Below are 25733 nucleotides of genomic sequence, written 5' to 3' on the forward strand. Positions count from 1 at the left end.
TGATCCTTTGAACAGTGTAGTAGGTGCAACATAGAAAGTGCTAATTATATATATTTTTGAGTGAATGAATGCATGAATGAAAGGCTATTTCCGGCTAGTACCCTAAGAACAGACCTCTCTGTGCAGCCTAATAGCTGCCTCCTTCCATTTAAGGCAGAATCCAGAATATTTTTGTTTGTTTGCTTCTATTTGAAGGAACCAGATATTTAGCAAGAGAGTAATAGATGTTTTTCAAAATAACTACAGCTTTAGTTGTTCCAGGGAAAAAACAGGAAAACACATGCAGTAGGTGGGGACTGGAGCAGGAACACTGTCTAGAAGGAGGTTGCATGAACATTCTGGGAGTTAGTTCCCTTGTCCCCCTGAATGTATAGGTTGGCTTGTTGCTTTGTTTGGCTAACATTTCTTAGGACTTCTGTGGTCCTTCCTTCTCACTTGTCCTTCAGTTCTAAGAGAATTCCAGAATTATGGCCTTTCTCCATAAACAGATTTACTTCCTCTATGGATTATTCATGTGCTTCATGGGGAAATCATGGAAGTTTAATTTTATTCACTTTAAAAATATAAACAAATAAATATTTATAATATATATATTTAAGGTGGTCTTAGCTTAGTGAACATTGTTGTGGAATAATAGAGATAAAAATAGATAAAGGGGAATAGATTATCAGTCAGGGATGGGATTATATAGGATATATGGATCAAAAATTCCATTTAATGTAACCCCATAGTTCTTCAAGCTCTATCGACATGCCAAATCACATTTAAATTAGTTTAAAATGACCAAGAGTGAATTTTTAAAAATCATTTTCTGTCATATGTTGCAAATGTCCATGTGAATTCTAATTGATTTTTCTTTTTACTCTTGAACTCATACAATCCCTCAGAAGTGAGAGAATTTGAGGACAAACATTTTTGACCCCAAACTATGTATAATATATAGTAGTTAGTTATTAAATATATTTATAATACTCAAGAGCTTTATAGTCTAGGAAAGATAGGTAAGATGCAGACAAAAATAAGTATCTATGAGGTTTTGGGATTGTAGATTTTCTAAAAGAGAGATCTTTTCAAGTTATGGGATTTGTTTTAGCAAGAAAACACCAGCAGAAGGGAAAGGATAAACAAAACACAAAGGTAAAAAGAGGAGATATTTAGAAACTATGGCGATATGTACTTCTATGGATGGAAAGGAAAAGACAGATGTGAAAGATGCTCTGAAAGTACAGTCACGAGGACTCGTTGACCGTGATTGTGAAGCTGAGAGAACAGGAGGGGCTAAGGTGTCTAGGATTTCTCATTTGAATGATAGACATTTTAGGGATCATCTGTAGAGGTAATAGCTTATTTTGTAGGTCATGGAGAGTTGGAAGTGCCTATAAGACATCCATTTGTTAACTAACTGTTAATTAGAAAGGATTTGCTAGAAACTAGTAGAAGATTGGAGCATGAAGACACAGATTTTGAAGTCTTGGGCAATTGCGTGGAGGCAATAAAATCTCTTGTAACAAATAAATGTAAATGGGATTAAAAGAGAAGGCAGTAAGTGTAGACATATTTTTCAAAGATTTTGATGTTGTCATTAAGAAGTGTTATAAGATATCATTTGAAATGGAATGAAAAGAGCTCATAATGCTTGTAAATTAAGAGAAAGAACCAAGTTGAAGCCACAAGAAGGATGAAAATAATGGATACTGTGAAATCTCAAAGGATCCAGGAGAGTATGTGTTTAAAGACTTAATAATTTAACTGTTAGCTTAATAACTTATGTAGGCTTTCATAGGTTCCTATGTTTAATTTATAAATTTGCTTGGTTATGTAGATTAGAGACTTGCTCCTCAATGAGCCTTTGAATTGGATTGCCATCTCTCCTAATACAATTATTAGTGTCACTAGTCTTACTACCATTATTGAGCACTTTATATATGTCAAGTGATTTTCATATGTTAGTGTATCTAAGTGTCTTCACCCTATCACATATTTACTATTATCCCCAGTTGAGAGATGAGGAAAATGAGGTTCACCAACTTAGATAACATATCAGAATTCATTCAGCTTATTTAGGGAAGTACCATGATGAGAATCCAGGTCTGTTTGGTATCCAAGTTCATACACTTTTGATTACTTACACTGACTTTCACAAGACACCACACAGAGAGGCAGATGAGAAGAATGAGTGAAGATATTGTAGAAAAGAGAGGAGAGGAATTGAGGGAAATTGTTACATGTGGCTTTTTTTTTTTCTTTTCACGAAGCAGGAATCTAAATGATGTCTTTTGTTTATAGTTAGAAAGTGAAATTATGAAAATGTATAACTCTTATGTCATTAAAAATACATCATCATTATCATGTTACCCCTCTGAACAGATGTACTGTTTATTAAGAGCGCACAGTCCAAGTGATTATAGCAATGCCACAGGTTTGGTAATAATTTCTGCAGGTATTTTCTGCAGCAGCGTATGCAATGTAGATGTAGACATCTGGTGCTGTCAACATTAATTTTCAAACAGTGTGACATGAAGCTTTGAAATTTCTGCTTTTGTGAAATATCATTCCCCTGTAAGTCAATATTAGTTAATGATAAGTTATTCTCTTTGCGTTTTTTTCTAGAAGGGTTACAAGTAGTACTCTCTGGCTGAAGTCCTTGCATAAAACTGCTTTATCCTGAAAGCAATTGCATGTTTAATCACTGTCTATGTTGCTCTCTTCCTGAGGATGGTATAGTTACTACGTTACTCTGCCTGATGACTTTATTTAACAGTGCATCATATTAGCTGTAAAAGGTAGTCAATGATGCAGATCAATATTTATGATGTAATTTATGAGCTGGATATACACACAAAGCAGAAAATCTTTAAGCTGAGGATTGGGTACTAGGTGCCTAAGAAGGATAGATTTCTACTAAAATGTACCTTTGAGATTCAATCATGCTCTCAGGAAGCAGCACTAGACATTTGAAACATTTAACCTGTACGACTATGCAAATCTAGACCAATTTTCATCTAAATACAGTCCTAGAGGATTTCGTATTATGAGAGATTTGTGGTCTAAAAAGGTACAATTTTTCTCCCTTAATCATACCAGAATTTAATCTTAAATTTGTTTAATTCCAAAGCCTATACTATTTTGACTTTGTCCTACCATGGGCAATATGAAACTAACCATTGCTTACTATCCTACTGAATTAAAAAGTTGGCTCATTTATGTATTCTTTCTAAGGATAGCTTTTGGCAAAAGTTACTTATCAATATGCCCAACATCTATGGACACAGTTCTCTAAAGGTAATTACACAGGGGAAGAAAGAAAGGAAAAATAAAGAAACCTGTGACAACGAAAGGTCACATTCATTTGTACATTTATTTTTTGTGGGCTATAGTCACAGCCACAATATTTGGAGACCATGAATAGATTTTCCAGGAAGGAATTGCCACAGGTAAAATGCTTCCTAGGATCAGATACAGGGAAGCATTTTTGATTGGCTAGTGGGCCTGAAGATTGAGTGTAATCTATGGACAAATTTAACAAGGCAAGACTAATTTAGAGATAAGGAAATGTCTGTTTATCAACAACAAAAGGTATATTTTAGAGGGCAGAGGTGCTTTATAGATTCTAAATGAGCTACATAGAAAATGAAAAATTAATAGCTGTTCAATGACCTTTCCGATATCAGCAGGCATTCATATTGAAGGGGTTGAAGGAGGCAGGAAATCCGAATTTCTCTACTGCAAACTTTTTCTAATCTGCACATTTACCCTTGTCCACTATATGAAGACTATTCACCTCAAACTTACCAATGGATTTAGGAACGTCTTATTACTTGACTTTATGCTTCTTCTGAATAGGTCCAAAACTAAGTGGCATTCTGTAATTAATGCAAAAACATCAACCATTACAATTTATCAAGGTAGTATAGCTGTCCTGAGGTGGGAATCAACCTAGCCCATAGATGACTGAGATACTGCTTTCTCCAAATTCCACATCTTATCTCCAATATCAGCCAAGAGTTACTCCTTAGATGGCAGTCCCCTATCGGAAGTTGACGTGGGGAGGGGTGAAAATGAACGCCTGTTAAATGCCTGCAATGTGTCAGGAAGTGGACAGATAGAAACTACACATCTCACATTATAGAAGTTGATGTAGCACAAAGCACAGTGGCTTTGGAGGTTTGAGACCTGTTTTCAAATTCTAATTCCAATTGTGTGAACATGGCCAGTCTAAATCTCTTTGGCATCATTTTTTCATGTCTAAGACAATTATAAATGACACCGGAGTCATACGGTAGGTGTGACCATTGAGCAAAATATTATATGTAAGGTGCCTAGCTTAGTGTCTGTGTAATAGCAAGCACTTATTGCATGATTTATGATGATGATGATGATGATGATGATGTATACTTATCCCTCTAAAACACAGTCTCCTTATCTATAAAGTAATGAAAAAAGTCACTACCTCAAGAGCTCTTGTAAGAATTTGGTTATAATATTTAAAGCCCTTAATGCAGAGCTCTGTATACAGTCAGTACTATTTAAGTGTTAGCTGTAATTAATATTATAAAACCTACTTCACATAGGTGTATTATATTCAGTTTACAGAGAAGAGAAATAACTCCTAAGGATCTGAAACAATAACCAGTGAATAACCAGCCAGACCCTTTAATCAGCCCTGACCTCTAAATTCATGGGAAACAAGAGATTCAGGGAGAGAATCACAAAACCATGGACCTGAAAAAAATTTAGGAGATCCTGATTGCAGACATATCCTTAAAGATACTGAAACTAGGCCCAGAGAGAGGGACTGCTTGGCCCAGTCTCACACAGTGCAGGCTCCTGATGTCTTATTTATCCCATCCTGCCTTTTCTTGGGGCACCATTTGTTCCTTTTCCCCACATGTCACTGTGCATAGAGTTCTCCATAGACGCCTTCGTGCTTTTTTTCCCATGCTGCCCCTGTTGCCATGTTCTCTCTCCTTCTTAGCATCTCTTTGGCAGCAGCCAAGAATGATTTCTTTAAAACAGTTTCCCCCAATGTGCTTAATCATTAAGAGTCACCAGGGACTCTTGGAATATGGATTTCAAGGCTCTTCCCCTGAAGACTTTACCTAGGTGTTCACACTAGCATTCTGAATTTTTGGAACGCTACTTAGACTCAGAGCCTACTGTTGTTGTAGGGAAAGAAAAACACAAATCTTCCCAAGTGTATTGCACACTGACGGTAAGTAGGGCCACTACTTTTTCTTTCCTTTGGTTTACTTTCCTGTGTATTCACCTACTAAGGACATAGCTCCTGTAGTGGACAGCCAGCCTGTACGATGGTCCTCAACAATCCCCACCTTCTGGTATTCACACCTTTTGTAATCCCCTCCTGTTGAATGTGGGCTGGACCTACTGACTTACTTTAATGTGTAGAATATAGTTGAATCAATGAAATGTTATTTCCGAGATTAGGTTATAAAAAGACGGTGGCTTCTGTCTTGGGTGCCTGTTCTTTCTATTGAACCACTCACTCTGAGGGAAGAAAGCTGCCATGCCTTAATGATACTCAGACAGCCTGGTGGAGAGGCCCAAGTGGCAAGAAACTGGAACCCTCATTGTAACAGCCCATGAGAAAGTGAGGCTTGCCAACTACCGTGTGAATCAGCTTTGAGGTGAATTCTCAAGCCCCATACAAATCTTGATGTGACTACAGGTCCAGCGGGAAACTTGACTGCAATTTCACGAGAGACCCTGAATAAAAATTGCTCTGGTATGAAACTTTCTGCTACAGATGGCACAGCTGCTTTAGGATCATAGAGTTCTATTTTATGATTCACCTGTTGGGGATTGCCATAAAATGCACATGGCATCTTTTCCCAACAATAGATAACATAGTGTCTGCAAGGCCATGTGACTCAAATAGTAGGGCTACTTGTATCACAGCTTTAATCTGCTGCAAAGCCTTTTACTATTCATGGCCCCATTCAAAGCCCGTAGCCCTCCCTATAATTCAGAAAACAGGTCTGAACTATATTTTCAGAATTCCCTGCTGCCTTGGAACCTAACGTGGTGTACCAGGCATTGTGCCTCCTTTTTCATGGTAAGAAATGTGAGATGCAATAGCTTGATCTCTACATTGGAAAATTGGATATGATAGAGTGATAAATGCTTCACTGATGCAGTAGGTCTGAGAATTTTTATAGCATTTCTCTCCCACCCTTGCGAGTGCACGTGTCTCATGAAGACTTCCACAAACTTGTTGCTTCTTGATCTTTTGGCCCTATTAACATGATGTCTTTTATATATTGGACAAATGTGATAATTTGCAAAATATTTAGATAATCCAGGTCCCTTTAGAGTATATTATGACAGAGAATTGAGAGTTAACATTGCCCTAGGGCAAGACCATAAATGCATATTATTGCTGGCTTCATATGAATATGAACTGTTTCTGGTTCGCCTTCTCATAGGGGTGGGAAAACTTCTTTCCAACATTAATATCTACACACCATGTGCCTGATTTGGGCTTATGTGCTCTAGCCAAGAAATCATGTTGTCACAGAAGCTACACGTGAATCTACTACTTGTGTGAGTTTGCGTTAGCCTTGTGTAATCCCGCATGAACCCTCTGTTTGTTTTTTAATTAAATGAGGGTATGATGAAGATTACGACCCCTGCATACTTTAGGTTTTAGGGGTAGCACTAATCCTCACCATTTCTCCTGTGTTGCAATGTTATTTTTTATTTACTATCTTGACCAAATAGGGACAGTGTCAGAGACTTACACTTAGCGGTTCCCAGTACAATAGCTATGTAAAACAGAGGCTGAAATAATGATGTTGGATTTCTGCCAAGTACCAAGAACTTCCATTGTAGTCAGTTATATATTTAGGGACAAGGAAAATGATCACTGGGCAAGCTCATGGACCTAGTGTGTCCCCTGTGTGCCACAATTTGACCAACATTCTGTTTATTATCTGGCCCTTACACATCCCCACTCTAACAAGGGCCATGAAGACACTTTGGGTTTCCAGGGGTCAGTGTCAACTAGGATCCTGTCTCCACTAGTCCTCGAATGTCTGGAGATTAATTACTCCCAAGTGTACAATTACATGAGTAAATGGCTAGAGATCCCTTTGGGAAATGATTGGAGAAAGCACTACCACATATATTGCCATGGTGTTTCAGGGCCCTTCCTCATAAGGACCTGGTTTCTTTGTGAGTCACTGGGTTCTGGGTCTGAAAACTGGCACATCTCTGGAAACTGGGTGAAAGATTATTACTTTTTACTATGGTGACTGTCCTCAGTTTGCTAATAACACATACTTGATTTCTTTTATTGGTGTAGATTGAGCAATACTCTTTCTGGACACACACCTGTCTTTCTCTTGGAAACACTCTATTCTATTAATTATCTCAATAGCTTTCAGTAGGTCAAGCCTTCCTTGGCTACCATGTCAACCTTGCAAATCATTACTACAATTGTGTCCACGTGGCTTCTGAATGGTTAAGTGCTGACACCTGGCCTCTATTGTTTAGCGTCTTATCTCCATTGTTACCAGGGAGCCAAGTCTGTAACAGTATTTCCTACCAAGACAGTGGCCACTACTCCTGAGTTTCTCATTGATACTGGTGGCCCCCTCACCAGCACCTTCCTATTGCATTGGTAAACAGTTTCCTCTGAGGCCTTCTGCAGAGCATGGTTTGCTGGTAGGTTTCCCAGCTTCATATAAAATACTCACTCTAGCAGGCGTGCGTGGCTGAGTTTTCGGTCTCTCCTTCTGCTGTCTACCATAGCTGTTCTGGAGGTTCTACTTCACTTAGTGTGGACCATCACTTTATCCAGTCTTCCATGGCATCCTAGCCATGTGTTAGCACTGCCTCCAGGGCCTTTGCCAGGCTGCTAAATCCTGTGTGTCCTGAGAGTGCACTAATGTTGATAAACTCACTCATATTGAACTTTGTGTTCTGCCCCCGTTAAAGTCAGCACATTCAGGATCCTGTCTCACATACGCTCTCCCACTTGCTACAGGCGTGTATTGCCTAGATTCTGAAACTCTATCAGGTATAGTCTCTTTCCCCCATCAAGCCCACCACTTTTGTCATCAGATTATATAGTGAGTTGGACCCTCGTTATTAGTCTGGCACTGGGAGGAGAAATGGAAGTAGATCCTCAAGAGACACATGTGCTGTCTTATTAGTCAGATATGTCTGCCTTGCCTCCAAGCAGAGAGGCAGCACCAGTTGTGCCCATACAGAGTGGCCGAGGGAATCTGAATATTCAAGGTTTTTGAATGCTTTGATTCAGAAATTTCCATCCCAAGTTTCTGGATCCCATTTCTTCCCAATCAGGGCCATGAGCTTAGTACAGATGAATTACTGGGGCTAAGAATTCAACCTTCTTGGAGATCTACTACATTTATAATTAAATCTTTAGCTTGATCCTCACTTTTTCTGTCCTCTAGCTAATAGTCTCTTTATATGTTGCCAAAGAGGTCCACTGTTTTCCAAACGTTTCCTTAAATTGTTGATTAATTACCATTAACCTTTCATTGACTCCTTCCAGTGTATCCATAGCACAGCAAAAGCCATTCAAATTCATTGTCCTTAAAATTACTACTTTCAGTGAATTCAAATGCCTGTGAGACTGCAGATGCCAGTGTCTTTCTTCCTATTGGTTCCCATCTGTTACGGACCAAATGTTTGTGTTCCTCCACAAATTAATATGTTAAAGCCCTAACCCCCAATGTGATGGTATTTGAAGATGGAGCCATTAGGAGGTAATTAGGGTTACTGAGGGGGTGAGGGTGCCCTTATAAGGGCACTAATCCCATTATAAGTATCAGTGCTCTTATGAGAAACGACACTAGAGAGCTTGCTTCCTTTCAATCTCTCTCTCTCCATGAGCACACAGCTGGAAGGTGGCTGTCTACAAGCCAGGAAGAGGGCCCTCACCAGAACCTGACCATTCTGGCACCTGATCTCTGATTTCCAGCCTCCATAACTGTGAGAAAATTGATTTTGTCACAGTTTCTTGCTCTCACAATTTAAGCCACCCAGTCTATGGTATTTCATTATGGCAGCCAGAGCTAAGACACCATCCCATTTTACAAGCAGTAAGTTTTAATAATTGCACCACTGCAGCCTACAGGGGACTCATAGTGCTCCATTCACCAGTGATGAGAGCCTTTCTGCCAGCCCATTGGCAAATAATCCAGCTCCAAAACCTCATTTTAGATTCTGTTTCTTTGGTCTCCTCATGGTTGCAACCTTCGCATGTTGAGTTCTCCAGGGAACAGACTCCGAACTGGAGGTTTGTGTTCAAGAAGTTTATTAGGGAGTTGTCTTTGGAATAACTCCTGTAAGGAGTGAGAGAAGCAAGATTAGGTTAAAAGAATCCAGGTTAAAATGCGATGGAGCTGCAACAAAGGGCTCAGCTGATCACACAGGAGGTCTGGAGTTGGAATCGGCCTTTAAGATGTCTCTAATTGATGCATGGAGGCTGGGCCATTGTGCCGCCACATCAACTACACGTTGGCAACAGCTTGTCCCTGAGTAATGAACATAACCTTCAGTGAGGGAGCCTCCTTCAGTGGAAGGCCAATTCCTGGGAAGAGACTCAGCTCTGAGTCATCAGAAGACCATAGTTCTGGCAGCTGGGGAATTGAGGTCTCTGTCTAGAAAAGGGGGTGGGGGTTTCAAGCTTCATCAAACATCCACTATGATACCTATGCCACAGAAACTGAAAAGACATGCAAGCACTCACCCTGTTGAAGACTGTCCATAAAAATGCCCTGAGCACATTCTGATAGCCAGTTGACAAATATAGTTTCTTTAGAGGAAACATAGCAGAAAAATGAAAACTGACTCAGAGCATAACCTTTAAAATCAGAGAGGCTGGGATGCAAGTCCTGAGCCCGCCAATAACTACACAATGTTGAGTCTGAGTTTGCCTTATTTGTGAATTGATAATTACCACACTTACATCATCAAACAGAATTGAGGATTAGAAAGTTGATGTATGACAAGCACAGTGCTTAGAAAATGGCACATATGGGAACACACTTTATAAACTAAACGTTATGAGACTTTATCATGAATAATAACAACAAACAGGACCATGATGAAATCCTTAAAAGATCAACCCCAGGCTTAGTTCAGCAGTAAATACAAATCACACTTGCACTTAAAGACTCTCATTCGCCTTGGTTTTCATGTCAGTATCTCACTAGGTTAACCATCCCTCTTATTACTAGTACACCAGTCCTATTCTCTCATGTAGACTAGTTGACAGGATAGTGGGGGTGTAGAGTCCAGGTACATCTCTCCCATTAACTGGATAGGTGATCATAAATAAGCACATTATCTTTGCAAGCCTCTGTTTTCTATTTGTAAAATAAGCGATTTTAAAAGCTCTTTCCTGCTTTTATTTCATGATAGTCTAGAGTCGAGTTTTCTTGGGGGTAAGGTATATATATATTTATGTAATAAAAGATAACTACCTATGCATGTCATCAATTCTACATATCTTTAAAAAAATCTTGGACATCTCTATTCAAAATTCAGGTTGTTGGTGAAACCATCTGCTATTTATTGAATGCATTAACATGCCCTACAATATGCTAGGGGATTTATATGACACAATTCCCTTAATGTCCACTGCAATCCTCTGGGCTAGGTCTTATTGTTTTCCCAATTAATAGATGAATAATTCAGTTTCAGAGAGATCAACCAGCTTGTCTAATTTTACACAAGTTTTAAATTACAGAGCTAGAATCTAAACCAAATCAACTAACTTACCAGGTTCCTGATGTTCTAAGTCAACACACTAAATATATGTTGATTTCACAAACTAAATTATACAAAATATTGTATTGATCTACATGGGTCACGAGCTCAAACGTCTGCAGAGGCCAGATAGGTGACCCCACAAGTAAAGATGTCCAGATAGGTCTGCCCCTGGAGGCAGCAAGGGCAGCCACTGTCCTGCAGAAATGGCTGCAAAGTGGGAATTAGGACCCACTTTTTCCAGATCTTCCAATTGTATGGAGAAGTCAGAAGGCAAGATCATCTCTTATGAAATCTCCAATTTTAAAATATTGGCAACAAATTAAAAAAATAAATAAACACTGTATATCCTCAGACAAAACACAGCCAGTGATCACATGCTGTCAGTTTACAAATTCTGATACAGAAACATGTCTTCACTAACTCAAATAGGGTCATATTTTACTTTGTATGGAGCCATGTGGAACATACATGAAATTTATTAAGTGACACAAACACAAGCAGTGAGATATAATTGTAGAACAACTTTATTATTTTTGTCTCCTATTCCTCTATGTTTGTTCGTGGATTTAATTTTTCCACTGCCCCGGATGAAATTTTGGCCAGTTTCATGATTTCTCTCATCACTTTTTTTTAAAAAAAATAAAACTCGTAGGTTACTTTAAGATATAAAACTCGTAAATTAAAATGTCTAGGCCTATATAATATTCAGTACTTGGAATGTAGTTTACAGTCAATACTTCCTCATGAACCCACTCTCATTCACAGCTCTGCCTCCAGCTGGAAGGAAGCCTGTAGTTGAGAGAGTGAATGTGGAAGTCATCTTCTCACTTCCCTAACACAGAACTTGGACTTTCTTTTCCTCATTGTGGTAACTGCAGTGTTTGATTCTGTGGTAGGTAGAATCATGGTGCCCCAAAGATGTCTATATCCTAATCCCCAGAATCTGTGAATATCTTAGGTTACACGGCAGAAGGAAATTAAAGTTGGTAATCATCTGACCTTAAAGTAGGGAGATTATGCTGAATTGTCTGGGTGAGCCCAATGTAATCACAGGGCACTTTATAAGTGGAAGAGGGAGGAAGGAGTGTGAGTGGCCTCTATTAGCAGGAAGAGATGAGGAAACAGATTCTCTCCTGGAGCCTCAAAAAGGAAAGCAGGACTGCCAACACACTATATTAGTCCAGTGAGACCCACTTCAGACTTGTGACTTTGGGAACTGTAAGATAACAAATTTCCGTGGTTTCAAGCTGCTAAGTTTGTGGTTATTGCTATAGCAGGAACAGGATATTGATAGGCACCCTCAAGAGCACAAGCAGGGAAACAGAACAAAGATTTTCAGGGGACCTGAATGTTCTTGTCTGTCTTGCACACGCAGTGGTGATCTCAAACTTGGCAAAACTCTACATGTGGCAAATGCTTAAAACTGAACCCCTGGTGGACAGAATCACATGGACATCTTTCCCCTGTAGTTTTCCTGATACTAGAGAGCATCCCTATTCAAGCTGGTTCCTTTCACTCTCCCTACATCCCTAGGTATGCGAGGCTCCACTCCAGCTTCCTCTGCGTAAGTCTCCACCTCCTTTAGGAGGGCCTCTTGAAAAGAACTTCTCTGGATCATGTTGTCCGCATGGGAGAGTACTTGTGATGCCTTTTAGCTTCAATTTTGGTAGTATACTTTCTCCCTAAACCCAGCCCTTTCTAGTGCTGCTCCATTCAGCCACTCACCTGTTACTTTTCTCCAGTGTCACTCAGACGCTGGTGCTCCATGGCCCCAGCCTGCAGAAGGCACACAGTAAGTGCTTCAACAGGTCTCTTTCACTTGACTTAGGAGGAAGGTAGCACCTCCCTCTGGTGAGTGGGCAGCCCTCACAGTACACCTCTCTCCTAAGAATGGTTGTTCAAAATCCATTTCTAGCATCCAATTCCCAACACTTTGACGCTCTCACTGGGGAGGGATCATTTAAGAGCATATAACCAGTTCTCGGAAACACCATCTAAAAAATAAAATTGTGTGTGTCTAGTACTTCGTTTGGGGATTTGTCTCAGACAAAATTTTCATATTGAACATCATGTTACAAACTAAGGTTGGGATTTCTGCCCACAAATCAGTTAATTGAGGAAAGAAAAAAAAGAAAAAAACCTCTCACCTGAACAATCTAGATAATTAGTGTGTTTTCCATTAGTTTTTCTGCGTAATTGCTTCATTACTGCTGTTTTTCTTGATAGCATGTTTGGGATAATTGAGGACATAAAATCTTTGGCAGCATTCCTCAACTGGGTTGGTTGCATTTTCCTCAGCCTTCCTATAACATTTTATTTACTGTTCACTTTAAGGAACGTCTAAACAAAAGGTTTTGAAATAACTAAATTATAAATATGCATCTAATAAATCACTCTAAGTTAAAAATTTAGAATTATGTAAAGTGTAGATTTTTATGGAAAACTTCAATGTCTTCCTAAAATTTTGGAAATACCTGCAGACCTTGTTAAAATGCAGATTCTTAGGCCTTGCCACCTACAAAGATGGGTTTTGTAAGCGTAGTGTGGGCCCAGGGATTTTCATGGACCTTGATGGATCAATGCACCATGTTCCTGAGCACTCAATTGGGAGATTTTGATATTCTTTGGTTAGCTATTACTATTAGAGTTGCCTTTTATATCAAATGTTCTATTATCTGTGTTGATAAGTATTTTCCATATGTCATCTCAAAAAAATTTGTGGGGCCGGCCCCATGGCTTAGCGGTTAAGTGCATGTGCTCCATTACTGGTGGCCTGGGTTCGGATCCCAGGCGCACACCGACGCACCGCTTGTCCGGCCATGATGAGGTGGCGTCCCACATACAGCAACTAGCAGGGTGTGCGACTATAACATACAACTATCTACTGGGGCTTTGGGGAGAAAAAGGGAAAACAAAAAAAGGAGGATTGGCAATAGATGTTAGCTCAGGGCCGGTCTTCCTCAGCAAAAAGAGGAGGATTGGCATGGATCTTAGCTCAGGGCTGATCTTCATCACAAAAAACAAACAAACAAACAAACAAAAAATAATAATTTGCAAGGGCCAACACAGTGGCGTAGTGGTTAAGTTCACGCACTCTGCTTTGGTGGCCCAGGGATCATGGGTTCGGACCCGGGCACAGACCTACACATCACTCATCAAGCCATGATGTGGTGGCATCCCACATGCAAAGTAGAGGAGGATTGGCACAGATGTTAGCTCAGGGCAGAGCTTCTTCACCAAAAAAAAAAAAAATTCACAAAAACAAGCCTGCAAGAAACACCCTCATCACTTAGCAACTGTGGAAATCAAAGCCCAGAAGAGTTAAAGGAAATTGATCAGGAGAGCCAGATTTAAGTGCATTAACTTGGAATTGGACCCAAATTTATAGGCTCAAAGCCTGTGTTCTTTCAGTGAAGGAAAGTTGCAAATGATAAAGAAGACTAACACCACAATTTCCCAAAGTAGGAAAGAACTTAAAATCACATTTTTGGGGTTATTAAAAATATATTTTTTGGGGAAAAAGAAAAGACAGGCAGAAGATAGACATGTAGATAGGTAATTAAAACTGTGCAGCCTGTTCTTCCCTACCCCAAAATAACTGATTTTTTTTTTAAAAGGATAAAATAAAAGAAAGTCATAACTTATTTTACTGGATACTTTAACAAATTTTACCCTCAAGTCCCACCTAATATTTAAGTAATCATGACTCTTTGGATGCAGAAAAGCGGTGTTCTCTTCGTTCTCCTGCAGCCACGTGCAACGTGCAAGATGGATTACCCTGTATCAAGTCTCAAAATGGTAAACATGTTTGACCAGAGACATGCATGTCTATGGAAACACTTTCCAACAACAATGCATTACAAAATCTTCTCCCAAGTAAACCACCGTCCTCAAAATACATTACCCGCTCCATCGAAGGAATAGAAAGTTAGAGGAAATATTTCCAGCAAAGATAAGAAAAATCATCCACCCCCAGAGCATATTCCTTATCCTCTCCTTGATAAGCATGTACCACTTTATCCACAAACACAGACAGAACTGGATTCTATCAGACTTCTTAGTGCTCAGGTCCTTGATGACCGATAGCCATCAATTATCATTGGAAAAAAATTTGCGGACTATACATATCATCTAGGGAATAGAAGAAGCATTCCAAAACAAGAGGAAACACATTTTGCTATTGAATAAATGAGGAAATGCAGGCAGAAGAACTGTACAAGGGCAGGGGTGACTTTGGATCCTGAAAGAATGAACAAGAGTTAGAACAGTTGTGGACTGGGATTCTATTAGTTGATATTAAGGCCAGGAAATCCAGAGAGTCTTGAATCCTGCCTTCCTAACCACCCCTCTTTCTGTGACAATGAACAATGTGAAATGGAAATTACATTTATTAGTAGCTTGTACTCTGATATTAGCACTTGATATAACTTTGCAGGCCTCTTTGCACAGCTGTAGTAAAGAGTATGTTTTAGGGTCGATACACAAACAAGGATTATCTGTACCCCCGAGGACCTTCCTGACCACCAGCAGAATCTACTTGGAATTTCTAAGAACTTCTCAGTACCATGTCCCAGAATGACCACAGTTTCCATTTTGACTGGACTGTCTCAGTTTATAGGTGCTGTTCTGGCTTAATTTTAAATAGCTTCCCTTTTTTATCTAAAAAATATCACAATTAGATAATAGATTATGCAGCTATTCTACCAACTACCCATGTGAAAAGACAGGAAAGAAAGTAAACTGGTCTGGTCCTGAGATCTCTATGAACATGGAATCAGGAGGTCAAATTGGAAGAACTTGCATGAGCTTATGGTCTGTTGACACATGATTATCCCACCTGTTCAGAATCAGGTCCCAATCAGTATCCTAGTATCAGACCAATTAACTTAGTATTCCCTCATTTGGGGGAGGAACATAATGGTGTTAGGGAAGATTCATCTTCCAATTCTCAGTCATCATCAACATCTCAACAGTGCCTAGAGGTGCCTGACGTGCACTTAGGAAAGCAGCATTCTCAGGTACTGTGAGATACACACCATCTTCCTTCCCTGCTATGGCACAGCCATAGTGACAACTTCTGTTGCTATAAACTCCAAAATCACCAAGTTATTTTATCAATGTCTCTAATGTCCCTGCTGTTGTTTCCAAATGTGCATGCCAAGGATAACAACCACTGATTGGAGGACTCTGAAATCTACATTTGAGGTAGTATGTCTCAGAACTCTCCAAGCCACTGGAATATTCTCCCATCACTATTAAAGCCTTGAGTTCTATGCTGCAGCTAAAGGTTGGTGTCTCTGATCTTCCTGGAAATTTTAGAGAAAAGGCATTTCTAGTTTTCCTTTCCAGTTTTAATGTTGGTCTCTTTCCTAAGGATTCATATTTTGAGCCCATGGTAATGAACTGCCACGAGTCTGAGCAACAGGATTTCCATTTTTGTTTAATATTGACCCACAGTTTATTAACCAACTCAAGGTGAGTTCTTTCCCAAGTGGATTTTCTATTCCTGATCAACATTTGCCCCTCGTGGTTTCACTCTTTATATGATGTCAAGCTTTCCTAAACAAGTTGGATTTCTAGTGTTAAATCATTTAGAAGTGAGCTATGATCCCTCCCTCTCATTCTCAAACCATAATTTTCCCTTTGGAACCCACATTACAAGAGGTAGAAATAACTTAGGAGGTGGCTCTAACATAGTCAAGTTGGTCCTCCCTCATTTACCCAAAATTGAGGTTGTGTAGGGGAGGAAGAAATATTCCTCTATCCTTCTAGCTTCTTCTGGCTGGTCTAAGAATTAAATAATTTCCATCTCACATGGAGATGGAAAAGCAAATGTTTGGTAAACAAATGTTTGGCATGCCCTGAAGAGACAATGGTACATGAAGAAAACTTTGATCAAATGGGTCTGGCCAGGTTCGTCCCTGTCTGCCACACCTTGTTCATATTATACTATAATTATCTGCGTGTTCCAGCTCCTTCCAGGAACAGGTGCTCTATCTATCTTAGATACTTTTAGGCAATTAGGGGAAAGATCAAAATTTCTACCTGAGTCTTTTGTTCTTAAAAATAATCAAGACAAAGAGACACATTTTGGGGTGGCAAATTCTCCTGCCCTACATTTGAAAAATTAGAGTATAGGCAGTGATTCGCCTATGCCCAGATAACAGGCTTCTGTGGGTGGAAGGAAGTGAACATGTCCCTGTTTGCTCACGAAAAGTTGATGTCAGTATCTGCTCTCCCAGGGCTGGAACTACTGTGAGCCTCCCCTTCACTCTACAGACTTTTTATTTTAAAAAAAAATTAAAAAAGTGAAGGAGGGAGGAAGGGATGACAAGAAATAATATTTATCATCAGTTTGACACTTGTTCAGGAGATTCTTTAGTCTTTGTTGTTAAACCAACTTTCTTTGTGACCTTAGTCAAGACATTCCCTCTGCAGTGTTACTTTCCCTTTATATTAATTAGAAGAGGGTGAGAATTTTAACAAAGTCTCTTTAATGTCCTTCTCAGGATAAAATTTCTCATTTGTATTTTATTTAACTTGCTATTTTACTTTCTCACAGCAATTGCAACTGCATATCTTCTGAGTATCACAGAGCAAGTGCCAATTGCAAATCTTCTGAACTCATGGGCACATCCATTCTAAGAACAACAAAGATGGTGCCGGGACTGCCCACTCACATTGTTTAGTCACTATAGTGCCACAGCTTTTACTAATTTACTTTTACTAAAGCCTCCCTAGCTTTGGAAAAGGATTAGCCGTCTTTGGATGGTTTTCTTAATGCCTAAGCTTTGTCTGCACCCAGGTGTGAGTGATAAGGAGAGTCTAGATGGACCCAAGCATTGACTATGCGTTTCTCTTTATCACACCCATGAAACTTTGATCCTCTGTGAATCTGCTTTAGAAGACCCCTGATCTTTCAGTTAATTGAGCCATTTGGAAATATACTCAGGAAGGGCCAAAACTATTTATGAACTCAGTACACATTTTTTGAGCACATATAAAATGCCAAGCATCATGCTCTGTGATGGGGAATCACTATTGACAGAGACAGACTCAGACTTCATTCTTATAAAGTTCATTGTGGTATGATTACGGCAATGTAATGGGGATAAGGGAACATGTGTTGAACTGAGAGGCTAGGAGATGAGAATTGAAGCCCCTCATCTGCCCCGGTTTTACAACCTGGCTGAGCCATGTGATCTTCTCTGCAGCCACTCCAGCACTGGACATAGTGGAAAACTCTGCACACTGAGTGGCTCCATGGATGACATCTACTTACCTTTAGCTGTTCTCCCTGCTGAGTTTATTTTCTGAACCTACAATGAAGGTAATTTGTCTAAGAAACAGTCAAGTTCTAGAGGAAACTTCAAGGAACAATTTTTTAATATGGAATTTTCCTGATAAATCTGCTGCGTGTGATGGTTCCAATTTAAGTGGGAAAAAAACAAGAATTCTGAATCAGTACTAGTTATTTTTTTCTTAATTTTGCCAATTTGGTAGGCAATAGAAATAACTAATTTTTCAAATGTAAGTTATATTTACTTTTACTAGTTAAATTTAAAACTTTTTAATACTTTTATTATAAGCTTTTGTGCCATGAAATTTTAATTGTGCCTCTGTGTGTGTGTGTGTGTAAGTGAGGATTTCTTTTTTGCTCATTTAATTATTGGGATATTGCTTTTCTGATTTATTAAAGCCCTTTAAAAATATCAACTCTATATCTTTCCTGTGTGTTGGAAATATATTTTCCTTAATCTGTTGTTGGTTTTAAATATTTTATTATGTCCTTTTATGTACAACAATTTTATAGTTTTATTTTATCAATCCTATGTACATTTTTCTTTCTAATTTTTCCCCACAGTATTATTCTTTGAGAGGCATTTCCCATTTTGTGGTTAAAATTATTTATTTTCCTCATAGTGCTTTTAAAATTTTATTGGTAATATGTTAAACTTGAAAATAGATTAGCAGATACTTGAATTAAGTACTACATATTTTCCAAGTAATTTACCAGTTTCCCCAGCATTATTTATTGATAAATCTATCCCATTCCTCAGATTTGCCATGTCACCTTTTTATCACAGAAAACAATGAAAAACTAATGAGTACACACACAGACACACACACACACACACACACGCAATTTGAGGTGTTTCTGCACTTCTAATTTTGTCCCATTGGTGTATCTCTATTTGGAAGCAAGTCTCATACTCTTTGTAGACTCATACTTTTAGTAGTTGTGGGGGCCTTGAAAGTTGTTTCATTGCTTGTTTATTGTTTATTTTTATAAATAGCATGACTTTGAAAGGTGACTTTAAAAAAGGGGACTATGCCTCTTTAGGCAGGGTTGATGTCTCTTTACTAAGTTAGTGGCTGGGATATTGGAGAAGGGGATTGTTTAAGAGATATCTCTAAGGGAGAAATAATAGAAAGTGGTGACTGGTGGATGTGGGGAGAGAGGGAAGATGAAGACCAAGATGAGTCTAGGTTCCACCTTATGACTAGTTCTGACATTGATCAAGAGAAAGAACTGGACGCCAGGAATGAGCTGGGGCAAAATGGATCGGGTAGCCTTCCATTTTGACAGAACACCAAGACATATGTTAGCATCTTTTCCTTATGCCACTAAGTTGTCAGTTTCTGGAATTATCATCATTATTAAAGTCATAATGGTTTTAATGAAGGTGTCATCCGAACTGACACTTTGAAAATAAAGTGTGATGATGACTAAATTGGAGGCTTGGAATGACCTTAGAAAAATGCTGCAGGAAACTAGAGAGCGTCCCATTACTTAGGGAACTCTGAGTCAGCCAAATGACTCATTCCACTCATTTGCTTCACATTAGATTTATTTGGATTGACACCAGTCAGAGCTCCATGCCTTCTAGACGGCCCCACCTAAGCTATCACTCTGCTTTCTGAAGAAGCAAATAGACCAAAGCTTCCATAAATCCAGCTATAAGTGCTTTTCAACCCATTAGACAAACAACATATACAGATTCCAGCAAACCATAACTATGACATGATTTATCTGATTGAAAACGAGTTCAAACGAATTGGTCCCTACATTCATAGTAAGTGAACAGGCTAGTGGTACATGTGGCAAAATTTCAGGCACTTTCTGATTTTCCTGTAGCTGCCAATGTTTGTAGAGAATAAACATTTATCAGGACAGTTGCATTCTTGGCTCAAATATGCAGAAGTGCTACCAGATTTCTCACCCAGTTATTATGCAAAACATACACTCAGATGATCATGTTTCCCTTGTATGAGGGCCACACTGGATGTATAGAAGGCACAAACAAGGCCTCCTGTGCTTGGGTTCGAAATATGAAAGCCACCTTCATTGTTTCCTCCTGCTTGCTTGGGTATTTGCAGCTGAGTATTTGGGTACTCTCACTTCTTAGGTTTTAGGAAACGGAGGTACAAGCCTACACCATCAGGTGAGAAATGATGAGGACATGAATTAGGGCACTACCATTGGAGAAGTAAATAAAGACAGAATCGGAAGCTGGGACCAATAGGGTGTGCAGATGGATTTGATGTGGAAAGTAACAGAGACCACTAGGAGGCAGTATCGTACAGTAAGACAAGTGCAGGTTTACCCTTCAGACCTTCAGACAGATCCTGTGAGGAGACTGGCTCTCAACTCCTCGCTGTGTGACTGAGTAACTTGCTTAACCTCTCTCAGTCTCAATTTCAGTCTTCTGAAATCCTTATGTAAAAGCTTTCTGTGACCAGCTGAATGCTTCCTGTATAGTGTGCACTTAACAAATATTAGTTCTGCACCTTTATATTCATTTAATTTCCTCGATTCCCATGGCAACACAGTGGTTTTATATCACTACCTCATCTCTTTGTTCTGAAAACAACAAACCAGTCTTCTTCCCTTTTGCCTCTTGTCTCATATTCATTCTGCATATTATATTTAGAATTATTATCCTAAACTACTATTCCCATATACAATATCTTTGTACAATAATTTGTGGTAGCTAATCATTTCTTTGGGAAATACATGCCTTAGCTGTTCATTATCCCCGGTTGGGGGAATGGTGGCTCTGTAAAGATATTAGCGTGGTATTTTAGCAGATGCACTTGGATACCATAACCCAGGCTTGGAGATGACACCATCATGCCCTTGCGCACTCTGCCATCCAGAGGGAAGATGTGCACTGAGAATGTAAGGCAAAGCAGAGAGATGTGTTATTTAGGCTGGTCTCCAGGAGAAAAATCTTGTAACTAAGATGTGTCAGCCTGAATGATGTAAGTGTTTATGTTTTATCTTTTTAATTCATAGAAAGGAAAAACATACTACAAACACATACATGTGCGTGCATACCCATGCTTGTCCTCCCACAAGCAAACTTTTGCACCCTGTGAAGGATGTTTGTCTCAGCACCTGACTAGGGGAGGAGACAACACCCAGGTTGGCCAGGGAACCTCTAGTTCAGGTGATTCTTCAACATGTGAATGCCAACTTGGACACCTTGAGCCATATATCTAGGAAACCTAGGGTTTATTTACACATTTATCCTAGGGTTTATTTCTGAACACCCCAGCCCACACTCAGTTAGTTTTCCTTATCCAAAAAGCCTTCCTTGACTTCCTTTCTTCAAATTGCCAATCTCTCTTCTGTGATCTCAGTACCTCACACTCACATCTTAAGTTGTGCTTAGCACACTGATTTTGAAATAACTTCTTTCCCACCAATTATTGAGCTCATTGAGGAAAAGAACCATGTTTCTTTCATTTTAGTGTTTTCAATGTTTGTCACTGTTCATACACAGTGGTGGCCATTGAGTAAATGCTTCTTGATGCATGAGACTAAGGTCAGATATTTTTACCTTCTGACAGTCCTGGATTTAGACAATGTTTAAATCTCGATTCTTTTTGTAGGCTATTTCCTCTCCTTCTAACTTCTAAAGGTTGATGTATCTCAGGCCTCTGTTCTTGGCCCCTGAAGCCTTCTCTATTCCCTCCTCCTAAGGTTCTTGTCTGCCGTAGACTGAATGTTTGTGTCCCCCTAAAATTTATACGTTGAAATCTAATCCTCATTGTGATGGTATTTGAAGGTGGGGCCTTTGGGAGGTGTAGGTCATGAAGGTGGAGCCCTCATGAATTGAATTAGTGCCCTTATAAAAGAGACCTCAGAGAGCTCCCTTGCCCCTTCTGCCATTTGAGGACACAGCAAAAAGAAGGCCACCTATGAACCAGGAAGTCGGCCATCACGACACACAGAATGTTGGATTTTTCAGCCTCCAGAACCATGAGAAATACACTTCTGTTGTTTAAGCCACTCAGTCTATGGTATTTTTGTTATATCAGCCCAAATGGACTACGACGATGTCTTTAAACACCGTGTATGTGTTGATGACTCTACATCTACATTTCAAGCTCCAACTTTCTCCAGACTTATATATCCAGCAGCCTGGTCCACATTTCCAATCAGATGTCAAATGGAGATTTCAACTTTTTCCTCAAACTGGCTTATTTCCCAGTCTTTCACATCTCAGGCCAAAAATCTTGTAGTTACCCCTGATTTCTCATATCACCTGCATCCACCTCCAATCTATGAACAATTCTGATCTGCTCTATGTCTAGAATATTTCCCATATCTGATGAAGCTTTATTTCTACTGCTTCATCTGTAACCCCATTCATTATCTCTCATCTGGCCACTGAAATTGTCCCCTCCCTGGGCTGCCGGCTTTGATTCTTGCCTGTCTAGAGTCTATTTCCCACATAGTGGCAAGAATGGTGTTTTAATAACCTAAGTCAAATTAAAACTTGCCAATGCAAAACCCTCAAATGTCTTCTTCTAATAGGAAGTACAAATCTACTTTACTTACTCTGGCTTGAAAGAGTCTACACAGCATGGTCCTTTGCATCTTGCCAGACTTACTTTCTACCATTTTCTCCCTCATTCAGCATACACTATTGGCCTCTTTTCTTTCTTCCTTTCCTTCCTTCTTGCCTTCCTTCCTTCCTTCCTTCCTTCCCTCCCTCTTTCCTTCCTTCCTTCCTCTCCTTCTTTGTTTCTTTCTTTTCTAAGCTTTATTGAGGCATAATTGATATACAAGTAATTGCACACATTTAATATATACACCTTGATCAGTTTGGATATATGGACACACCCATAATACCATCACCACAACCAAGGTACTAAACATATCCGTCACCTCCAAAAATTTCCGTGTGTTCTTGTGTGTATGTACGTGTGTGTTGGTAAGAACACTTAACATGTGATCTATCCTTTTAACATATTTTAAAGTGCATAATACCTTTTTGTTAACTACAAGTACCATGTTGTACAGCAGATCTCTGTAACTTATTTATCTTGCACAACAGAAACGTTATACCTATTGAAAAACAATTCCCCATTTCCCCTCTCCCCCGAGCCCCTGGCAACCACCATTCTATTCTCTGCTTCTATGAGTTTGACTGTTTTAGATACCTCATATAACCAGATTCAGTCAATATTTGTCTTTCTGTCTTTTCTCTTTGTTGAACAGTCCATGCTTTTTCTGATCTCACAGTTTGCTTCACATGATGCCCATCTTTTTACAGTATTCTTCCTTGACATTTGAATATAGATGTATCCTTATTATCATGCAAGTATTGCCCAAATGTTACCTCTTAATTGAGATTTCTATCAATCTATCTACCCTCTCCATACACAGTCACTCCCTATCGCATGACCACATTATAATTTTATTATAAATGTTAATTTTTATCTTAAATCATTGATTGATTTTCTGATATATGATTGGATATCTTCTGTAAAGGCATCATGAGTGGACGGCCAGAGAACCAAGGACCACTGGATATGGAATCAGAGCTCCGGCAACAAGTTAAAAGGGTCTTGGACATTCTCCTTGCCCTATTTGACCCAGAGAGACCTGACTTTATGGACATTGTATTGCTTGCTTTGCTAGAGCACATAATTAGGGCAAAGGAAAGTACCTGACTGAAAAAGAAGACTTAACACCTAGCCGACTGCAGACCAAGTCTTAACACTTAGCTGACCATAGAAGAAGATTTCGCAGAAAAAGATTTCACACTGCTGCGTGGACCTCTCCCCTACTCCTTCCTCCTCCTCCCTCCCTAAAAGCTTCTGTACTCAATAAAATCCCGAGCATGCCAAGGCTCAGGGAGGCAGACTCCTGGAGTTGACCTTGAGTCATGCAACTGCTCCTTGTTCCTCCAGTCTGGAGTTGACCTTGAGTGACGCAGCTGCTCCTCGGAACCATCTAGCTGCTCCTTGGTCCTCCAGCTCTGCCTCCCTGAGTGGAAGCCGCTGACTGGGTTTCACCATACTACCTGAGTCCAGACTCTCATTTCCTGCTCTTCTCTGAATCTCCACCAGTAAGCTCCTCCTGGCTTTATAGGTAGATCCCCTTGCAGCCCGCGAGGTGCCAATCAAGTCCCTGCCTCTGCCCTGGGTTCCCAAGGTTGCCTGGGGTGCCCAGAGGAGGGAACCTATCAATCTGCTCCTTGCCACTGGCATCTAGACTGTATATCAATGCCTAGAACAATGTGTGTTCCAGCAGGAGCGACTCACTCAACACTTGTTTAATGACTAAGTAAATCTGAACAGGATCATGCAAATTCATGCAGCCAAACCACTCCATTTTACAAATGGCCAAATAGCTGTATTCATCCTAACAAGGGTTTAGGAGTCCCTCCCTGTGGCATTGTTCCTTCGTATTTCCACCTTGGATCTGCAGGTTTTTATTATTCCTCATAATAACTTTCTCATAACATGCTGCACTTAGGAAATAGAGAACAGCAGTACAGCTTATTTATTACATGTCTGAGAGTAATTTTTAGAGCTTTAAAATGTTATGTACAAATTCTACAGGAAAATGAGAGAGGGATAACCCAACTTCATAGATTTGAGTTGATGATGGCTCCCAGGGTCCCAATATTTTGTGGCATCGCTATTAGAGAAGCGTTCATCAATCTTCCTCTTCCTGTTCTACCCATCAATCCCCACGTCTTACTGTTTTCTTTTCCCCCTAGGCTGTTTTTTTCACTAAGAATTTCCTTTTATCCTTTGAAACCAAATGTGTACACTGCACACGCTTTTCAGAATGGAGGCAGCTGTTTCCTGAATTGTTTGTCTTTGTGTCATTATCGCATTGTTATTAAAAGTGCTCATTCATTTCCTAATCCTTAAATCTGTGATTTCTTTGAGAAACTTTAAGCACATGTAAATATTTGGAAACACTTTTAAGTTTTTGGCACTGTTTCTATCTACTTTCTTTGGTATTGCATGGAGTATCCCTCCCTACTCGTTATAAACTGGGAATGACAATAGGGACATTTACTTAAAAAATGAAACCTAGGTTTTGTTCTAGTCACATTCAACTTAACTTAGACCATGTGTGTGTCTGTGTGTTTTTCTTTTCTTTTCTTTTTCTGCTTTTGGTGATGTCTCATGTAGATGCAGTTTTATGCCAAAAGTCGGTGAGATGCAATTAACTTAGTTTTCTTTTACATTTGATTGTTTTTGAAAAATACGTTGAATTTCTTGCCCCCATACCTAAAATTGGATGTGAACCGCGTGTGCCTGTTAAACTTGAAATAGAAAAGGGGAGGGAAAGGCAGGAAAAAATATGGTGGTAAGCATATGGTTTAAAAAAATTCTGAACATGTTGGAATCTGTTAAATCTAATCTTGAAATTTTTAAATCCTAGGCTTTACATTGTCTAAATGTAAAGAAGCACCCAGTTCATTTTCCTACTAATTTTTCTTCTTTTTATCTTCACTGTAATCCCTCCCATTGCAAATTGGCAAGAGAAATAGAAAGGAGAAGAAAACATAATGCTAATTATTACTAAAATTACAGTTAATGATTTGGAAGCTGTTGGGGTTTTGTTAATATATGCACTGAATAACGAAGACTTTCAATCTTTCGTTCAATTCCGAATTGTTTAGAGGCTCTGTGCTAGGCTCTGGAGGACT

Source organism: Ceratotherium simum, chromosome 23 (genome assembly GCF_057802395.1).
Source record: "Ceratotherium simum simum isolate JZ-2026a chromosome 23, ASM5780239v1, whole genome shotgun sequence".
NCBI classification, from domain to species: Eukaryota; Metazoa; Chordata; class Mammalia; order Perissodactyla; family Rhinocerotidae; genus Ceratotherium; species Ceratotherium simum.